This window comes from Bison bison, unplaced genomic scaffold, assembly GCF_000754665.1.
Source record: "Bison bison bison isolate TAMUID 2011002044 unplaced genomic scaffold, Bison_UMD1.0 scf7180017864180, whole genome shotgun sequence".
Taxonomy (NCBI): Eukaryota; Metazoa; Chordata; class Mammalia; order Artiodactyla; family Bovidae; genus Bison; species Bison bison.
This window is the reverse complement of record NW_011494752.1, coordinates 10,030,609-10,039,672: the sequence shown is the minus strand read 5'-3', so window position 1 is coordinate 10,039,672 and position 9,064 is coordinate 10,030,609. Positions and strand designations below refer to the sequence as shown.

At 45.3% G+C, this 9,064-nt stretch overlaps 1 pseudogene; it reads right to left on the bottom strand.

Annotated features, from left to right (window-relative positions):
- Nucleotides 1–2,931: 2,931 nt before the first annotated feature.
- On the bottom strand, nt 2,932–3,270 carry LOC104990867 (annotated as a pseudogene).
- Between the last annotated feature and the right edge of the window lie 5,794 nt (nt 3,271–9,064).

Below are 9,064 nucleotides of genomic sequence, written 5' to 3'. Positions count from 1 at the left end.
TTGGCTCCTATTCCTGGGCCAGGTATTGGAGAAGATGGTTTTTCTGATGTCTCATGTACATTCTGGCCTCTAGGCCCCAGGCTGAGCACAGAGTGGTCTCGAATGGGCGTGTCCATCGCTGGAGAATCCAGCAGCTCACTCACTGCCAGTCACTCCTCTGCTTCCTGTTGTTCCGGAATCAGATCCCCTCGCTGTGGCTTTCAGGCCCAGTGAGGTCAGAGGGAGCCTCCTGCTCAGTGCCGCCCCCACTGCACTCCCTCAGTCACTCTAATCCTCCCCCAACAGCCTTCCTTCCGTCTCCCAGACCCATCTCGCCCTTGCTGCTCTTGGGGCTTGTGTTCGTCCTTCAGCTTGGACAGCTCTTCCTTTTTATCCTATCATTCAGGTTTCAACTCAGGAGTCTGCTCCTCAGAGAGGTCTTCTCTGACCACATTGTCCTACCCACTGGAATACTCTGTTCTTGCCTTCAGCACACTTATTGATGCCTGAGCTTGCTGTGCTCACTCATTTTTCACCTCCTGTACATTGGAAGTCCAGGAGGTCAGAGACTGTGTTATCATGGTGTCCAGACTGATGCCTGGCACACAGTTGGGGTTCAGTGGGCATCTGCAGGCTGTAACACTCCCGCCCAGACCAAGTGGGTCAATGTCCAGGCTCACTGGAAGGCACTGTGGTACAGGAGACAATGGGCTCCAGTGCACAGCGTTGTCCCTCAGACCCCAGTGGACATCAGCAGGGCAGTGACCTGTTTGGTCACGTCTAAATGAAAAAATATTTTTGTGTGTTCCTCAATTAGGTAAAGACTTCTTAATTATGATACCACAAATGTAATCTGTAAAATAAAACATTGATAAATTGGAATTAATTACATTCTATCTGCCCAGGGACTTCCCTGGTAGTCCAGTGGCTAGGACTCTGCACTCCCAGTGTGGTGGGCCCAGGTTCAATCCTTGGTTAGGGAACTAGATCCCATAAGCCACAACTAAGACTCAGTGCAGCCAAATAAATATTTAAAAAAATAAAATCTATGTCCCAAACCCTCATATAGGAATATGATGATAACATACTTGCAAATCAGATTCTAAAATCATTAGATGGTTAAATACTATTCTCCCTGGAAGTCTTTGGGGAATGTGGCCATTTAAAAAAAATTGACTAGCACTATATTTTTAAAACTTTGGGTAGCTATACCAACTCAGAGAGCTTGCCTGGGTTTTTCTCCAAACCTGCCTGATCATTTGTCTGATCTTGCTTCTTTTATTCATTCAGCAAATTTACTGAGTGCTTACTTACAGTCCTGGCGTGCTGCAGTCCACAGGGTCACAAAGAGTCAGACACGACTTAGCAATGGAACAACAATGTTCCAGGCATAGGTCAAAGCCCTGAGAACTCGATAATGAATAAGACAGATGGAGTTCCTGGTTCAGGGAGCTCAGTTTCTCGTAGGGAGGCAGATGACAAAACAAAACGATCTTTAACGTATTAGGTAGTGATGAGGGCTATGGAATAAAGCTAAGGTTAGAGAGAGATGCTGCTCTATTAGGTAGCACAGTGGCCTCTGAAAAGGTGGGCGTTTGAGCAAACACCTGCTTAAGGTGAAAGAGCCTGTCACACAAGTAAGGCGCAGAGAGTGGAGAGTGGATTCTGGCAAAAACACAGCTGGAGAATGCTTGCGGAGGTCCAGGAATGCAAAGGAAGCTGTGACTGGAGCTCAGAGTGAGAGCGAGTGGCGAGAGGCCAGCCAGGGGTTGGGGAAGGTCTTATGTGGACTGGTTCATAGGCGACGGTGAAGAGTTTGGATTTTACCCTAATTTTGATGGGACGTCCCCTCGTCTGTCTTACTCACTGCTATATCCCCAGGGCCATGGACAGGACCTGGCACATAGATAGCAGAGTTGTTTGTTTTTCCCAAATCTACCTGTAGATTTAAGCATCTCTGATCAAAATTATAACAGGATTTTATGGGGGACTTGAACAGCAAATCTAAAATTTTTAGGGTGACTTCCCCGGCAGTCTGTGGTTAAGATTCCTCCCTTCCACTGCAGGGGTGTGAGTTTGATCCCTGGCTGGGGAATACAGCATGCCTTTGGAATGCCCCCCCGCCCCCAAAAAAAAATTTTTTTTATATGGATGTGCAAAGGTCTGAGAACAGTCAAGACACTCCTGAAGAACCAAGATATCAAGCCTTTATTACATTTTAAAGTTATAATAAGACAGTGTGATCAGCTCAGGATCAGTAAAACAGACTAGAAGCGCAAAGAAAAAGCCATGCATATAAAAAAGCCTAATATACATTCCGTAAAGAAGGGACTGTTGGAAAAAATGAAAATAAATCCCTGTTCAGTACCACACCAAAAACTAAATTATGGCCCAGATTTAGGCCTTAACTGTGAAAGGCAAAACTTTATATTTTTTACAAGGACATCTAGGCAAATATCTTCATGACCAAGGAAAAGAGCTTAGGTAGATCTTTCATAAATTCAACTACATTAAAACTGGGCACTTGAATTACTTCTAGTGAAACTGAGAAACTCAGTTTTATTTATTTATTTTTAACTAAAGAACATTTATTTGTTTTTCACCAAGACTTTGTCTTGCGGACGTAACTAAACTGCGCCACCACTCCCCACCCCAATTTGAAGGAGGATTAGTACAGTGGATGTTATAAATTTATAAAGCAAGTATGAACAGTTTGAGGGACTGGAACCAACGTTAACTGACAAAAACCAACTTCCATCTAAATCATAGTAAAAATGTTTAAGTAGTAAAAAGGGGGGGGAGGGGGCAAAGGCGGTTGCAGATTGAACAAGATCATCACATTTTATCTAATACATTCAATTCTGGCTAGGGTATACCAAAATGGAAACAGGATAAATACAATACAAAAGTTCCACTACAGCACACTGCACACAGCTGTGTTCCAAGCCACCCCTATCCCCCTAATGCTTCCAAACTCAACTGTTTCCCAGCCTGTTGGGCCTGGTGATGAAGGAGCACGTAGATCTTCTCTTTAATCCAATGTTTGTTATAAGGCTGGTATGTCTGGGTATCAGCTCTGTAAACAATGCAGCTGAGGTCTGCCAGGTCATCAATAAAATCAGACAACTGACTGATATCGTATGTTATAGAGGGGCTGTTGGAATTCATTTTCTTCAGATGTTCTTCATACATTTTACAAACACCTACCATATACTCATTCACAGATTCATAGCGTAAGTTCTGCCTTCTGGGCTCTTGGTAGGCTTGTGCTAGTAGGATGGTGTGAGACATTGCGCCAAAGTCTCCTGCTGCAGCCCAGAAACTCGGTTTTAAATTGTATTTAATTTTAATTGTTGTCACAAATGACTAGTGGCTGCCAAATTGATAGCACAGATCTAGAGTATATGGAGAAGGAAGTGGCAACCCACTCCAGTGTTCTTGCCTGGAGAATCCCAGGGACGGAGGAGCCTTGTGGGCTGCTATCTCTGGGGTCGCACAGAGTTGGACACGACTGAAGCGACTGAGCAGCAGCAGAGTATATGAAGAATATAGAAGAGGAAATAGGATGGGATAAACATAAAAAGCTGGGGTTTCCCAGGTGGCACTAGTGGTAAAGAACCTGCCTGCCAGTGCATGTAGATGTAAGAGACACAGGTTCGATCCCTGGGTCAGAAAGATCCCCTGGAAGGGGGCATGGCAACCCACTCCAGTATTCTTGCCTGGAGGATCCTGTGGACAGAGGAGTTTGGCGGGCTACAGTTGGGGTTGTGAAGAGTTGGACAGGACTGAAGTGACTGAGCATGTATGCAAACATAAAAAGTTGCTCAAGATGATCAAGAATAAACAAATTAAAACCATGGTGAGATACCACTTCATAACCTCCAGATGTGCAGGAATTAAAAAGTCAGACAATATCCACAGTGGTGAGAGTTTAAATTGTTACAACTCCTTTGGAAAACAAAATTGAGCAAGAATATTTCCTGGATCCAGCAATATCACTTTAGTTATTATAGAAGAAAAATTATCCTCAGTCTGGCCTGTGAATTTACATAATTCACAAACAGGTAGCATTCCTAATAACATATTTGAGCAATTTTATGATTATAACCAAAATACCAAAATAAGATCTCTTCTGAGATAGTAGATACCCATACTTTAATTCAAGTCTTAAGATTTTTTTTTTCTGGCTGCACCTCATGGCACATGGGATCTCAGTTCCCTGGTCAGGGGTTGAACCTGTGCCCCCTGCATTGGAATCTGGAAGTCTTAACCACTGCACCACCAGAGAAGTCCCCAAGAGTCTAAAGATCTTTTTATTTATTTATTTATTGAGTCTAAAGATCTTTAATTAGATGTTTCTATTATACACAGTCTAACAGAGATTACTGTGGTGATGATTTGTAAGAAGTTGGTCTTCATCCTCATTGCTATCATAGAGCTCCTAAAACCCTAGGAATTTTCTAAGTGGTCAGAGTGATAAAAATTTCTTGTTATTCATAACGAACACCTTTCAACCTTCCAAGAGTTTGTGTTAACGAGGCGACTTTTGGAAAGGCCTTGAATTTGGGGGCTGTTTGTCAGAAGGTTGGAAGCTTAAGCCCTCCTCCCCCACCTTTAGGGAAGAGAGAAGAGCTTGAGGTTGAATCAGTCGTCAGTGGCCACTGATTTCATCAATCACGCCTACGTAGTGAAGCCTGCATAATGACTTACGGCAAAAAACCATCACAATACTGTAGTTATCCTCCAATTAAAATTAAAAACAAATCTCTAAAGTACGGGGTTTGGAGAGCCTGTGACGGTGAACAGTGGAGCTGGGACTAGTGGCAGTGAGAGTGGTCCCAGAGAGGAATGGAGGGTCTGTATCCCTTCCCACATTCGTGGCCCTGTGCGTCTGCTCCCGAGATACGTCCTCTGTGATAGACTGGGGATCTGGTGGGTAAACAGTTTTCCTGGTGTCTGTGAGCCGGTTGAACAAATCAGTCAAACTCCATGAGGAAGGAGGCCGTGGGCCTGGGTCAGAAGCACGGGTGACAGCCTGGACTTGGAATTGGTGTCTGGGAAAGGGGAGGTGAGGAGACAGTCTGGTGGGACTGAGCCTTTAACCTTTGGGATCTGATGGTGACTCCAGGCAGGTGGCATCAGATTTAGTTAAATTCTAGGACACCTAGCTGGTGTTGGAGGATTCCTTGGTAAAGGACCACCCCCTCCCCGACCCCCACCTTGTCTGTTAGAACCCTTTGTTCTTATAGCAAGACTGTAATAAAACCTTGGCATGTACTCAAATAATTAAGTTATCTGAAAAGATTTTTAAACTATATCCTAGAGAATCGCTTGCACACCTGCCCCAGGGGATATGAACAAGCTTGATCATAGTAGCATAGTAGCAACATCTAAACCTGTATCTTTGTCACCAGTGACATGGATATTGTGGGATGTTCATTCTGTGAATACTGTGCACCAGTGAACATGGATCAGCTCCCACTACACATGTACACAGGGATGATTCACAAAAGAACAGTCTCAGAAGAACGCATACAGTGCTATTTTACTTACATAAAATTCAAAACCAAGCAAGACTAAACACCATCTAAATACATGTACCTTATTTGTTGTTGTTTAGTCACTAAGTCGCATCTGACTCTTCAGCAACCACATGGACTGTAGCCCGCCAGGCTCCTCTAGCCATAGGATTTCCCAGACAAGGATACTGGAGTGGGTTGCCATTTCCTCCTCCAGGGGCTCTTCCCAACCCAGGGATCGAACCTGCATCTCCTGCACTACAGGCGAATTATTTACCTCTGAGCCACCTGGGAAGCCCATTTAGATGTACATACACAGGTGATAGGGCTTTCCTCATAGCTCAGTCAGTAAAGAATCTGCCTGCAATACAGGAAACCCAGGTTTGATTCCTGGGTCAGGAAGGTCCCCTGGAGAAGGAAATGGCAACCCCCTCCAGTATTCTTGCCTGCTGAATACCATGGACAGAGGAGCCTGGCAGGCTACAGTCCTTGGGGTCGCAAGAGTCAGACATGACTGAACCACCACCACACGTGATTAGATAAGCAGCAGAGTCAGGGTGGTGGTTACTTCTTAGAGAGCAGGGAGGAGGATGTTGGGAATATTATAAAAATGGACAAAAGCTCCATTCGTTAATCTAGTTGGACATTCTTTTTATTAATGTAATTTGACCTGTACATATATATTCCGTAGTTACTGTAACAATGAGGAGCTGCAGCTCGCAGGCACTGGGACCACTGCCATGAGGAAGCTCTGCCCCCTGGCACTCTGGGGTGGGACTGCCAGCAAGTGTGGGTGCAGGTGCCAGCGTGGAGCTCCTGTCCTCGGAGCAGGTCCTCTGGTGCCAGGCCCTGGGACTGCTGCAGCTCAGCCTGTTTACCTGGAAACAGCTGGGCTGTATTTGTGGAGGGTATTTATGAGCAGCAAGGTATGCCCACCACACCCCTGGGCAATGGAGGGCTGCCTGCCCCCTACCCAACACGGGATGTTCTCGGGACTGCGGGGCCCTGAGAGGTGTCTGGGCGGGGGCCTTTGGTACCGTGTGAAACCCAATCAGTTAAGAAAGGAGCAGCTTCTTCCTTGGAAAAAAGACCATGCAAAACAAAAAAGCTTAAGGAGCTAAAAAAAAAAAATCACTCTTGCTGCTGTGAGGGAGTAGGAGGGGAGGTAGGAGACTTGAACGCAGGGAGCTCATTTGGGAGGGGCATTAGCTGGGGTTCCTGTGAGTGCAGTGGGTGTGGGAGGAAGTTTCAGGCAACCAAAGTCATTGCCCTTCCCTCTGGCATGAGCCCTCCCGCCTGCTAGCTGTGTGAGCACGAGTTATCTACACCCTCAATTTCCACATCAGGAGAATGTGGACACTCACTGTGCCTGCCTGAGTACCCTCAGACACAGTATGTGAAACACCTGTTGGTGCTGTGCCTGGTGCTCAGGACCACCGACCATGTAGAATTGCCCAGAGAGAGGGTAACTCAGGAGCAGTCAGTCAGCTTGCCAGGTCCTATGCCTGCCAGCTTGAGTCTGCCCGGAACGGAGACTTCATGTTCTGATCGGCACAGAAGTTAGTGGTGGCCTCGCAAATCCTCAGAAAACAGAAGTTACCGTTGGCATGTCCGTAGGAGGGAGGAGAAATTGATATAAATAGCAGCAGGGACAGCAACAAGCCTGTCACAGGACCAGAGAGATTTGGGTACTCCTCCTGTGGTTGAGAGGGACAGTGAGGCTGGCTCACCCTAACGTCTGCTAGGTGCTTTCTGCACCTGCAGGTAGTCAGAAAGTTTGCAGGTAGCCTCAAGCCTGCCTGTGAGTACAAAATGATGCCTCTAAGAGTGGGCACTAACCCCCTGAGGCTGTGCCTGCCTGGTCTGTGTGTCACAGGGACTCCTGCCCTCTGGTGGCAGGTGTGGGTTCTGCACACTCCAAGGAGCTGAATCAGCCTAGGCTGTACAGTCCATGGGGCTTCCCAGGTGGCGCTAGTGGTAACAAACCCGCCTGCCAACGCAAGAAACAGACGCCAGGCCAGTTCAATCCCTGGGTTGGGGAGATCCCCTGAAGAAGGGCATGGCAACCTACTCCAGTATTCTTGCCTAGAGAATCCCATGGGCAGAGGGGCCTGGTGGGCTACAGCCCATACTGTTGCCCAGAGTCGGACATGACTGAAGTGACTTAGCAAGCAAGCAAGCAATACAGTCCGTGGGGTGACAAGAGTTGGCCATGACTTATCAACTAAACAACAAAAACAACCTTCAGTCTCAAGCACAAACTGTATCAGAAAAGCATGCTTGCCTTTGGAGGGCAATATCATTTACTCTCTTATGCATCTATATTTCTAGCAATTCTGGCCAAAATCATGGGAACTTATGCTTTAGAAAAAAGCAAATCGAATACACTGTTCTATTTTCAGATTCCCTTTTCCTAAAATCCTGTGCAGATTTGCCAAGGGTTTTCATGTTTTTCTTTTAAAGTTGAGTGTTCCCTGTTGTCTTTATGCCAGCACATTATACTCTGGGTCTATCCACATCCTGAGTCACCAGAGACCTCGTTATGTTGATTTTAGGGGCTGGACTAGAACCAAAAGATGCCCACTTAAATTTTATTTATTTATTATTTATTTGGCTGCGCCAGGTCTTAACTGCATATGGTACTTGGGATCTTCATCTTAGTTGTGACACGTGGAATCTAGTTCCCTGACCAGAGATCGAACTCAGGTCCACTGCATTAGGAGCTTGGCATCTTAGCCACTTGGTCACCAGGGAAGTCATGTGTGTATATAATGGCTAAAAGTAGCCATTATCTTCCAGTTCTGGAGGTCAGAGGTCCAATGCAGATCTTACTGGATAAAATCAAGGTGTCAGTCAGGCTGTGTTCCTTTTTATTTTGGCCGCACCACGTGGCATTTGGGATCTTAGTTTCCTGACCAGGGATCTAACCTGTGCCCCTTGCATTGGGAGTACAGAGTCTTAACCACTGGACCACCAGGAAAGTTCCTACATTTCTTTAAAGAAATTTTTTAAATTGAAGTATATAGTTGATTTACAATGTTGTGTTAGTTTTTGTTGTACAATGAAATGATTCAGTTATGTATATATCCTTTTTTATATTCTTTTCCATTATGGTTTATCACAAGATCCTGGATACAGTTCCCTGTGCTACACAGTAGGACCTTGTTGTTTATGCATCCTATATCAATAGTTTACCTCTGCCAGTCCCAAACTCCCAGTCCTCTCCTCCCCGCTCCCCTTCTCCTTGGCAACCACAAGTCTGTTCTCTATGTCTGTGGGTCTGTTTCCGTTTTGTAGATATATTTTAGATTTTACATATAAGTGATATCATATGGTATTTGTCTTTCTCTTTCTGACTTACTTCACATAGTATGATAATCTCTAGTTGCATATATTTTAAATATATATGTCTGGCCTAGAACTCACATCCAGACATAAAGAAGTCTTATATATCAAACAAGCCAACAACGTAGTGCCTATCAACAGGCACTTTAGAGAGATGTCCAAGTGGTCAATAAGCACATGAAAACGTTTTTCAACATCACTGCTTGTCAAAGACATGCATA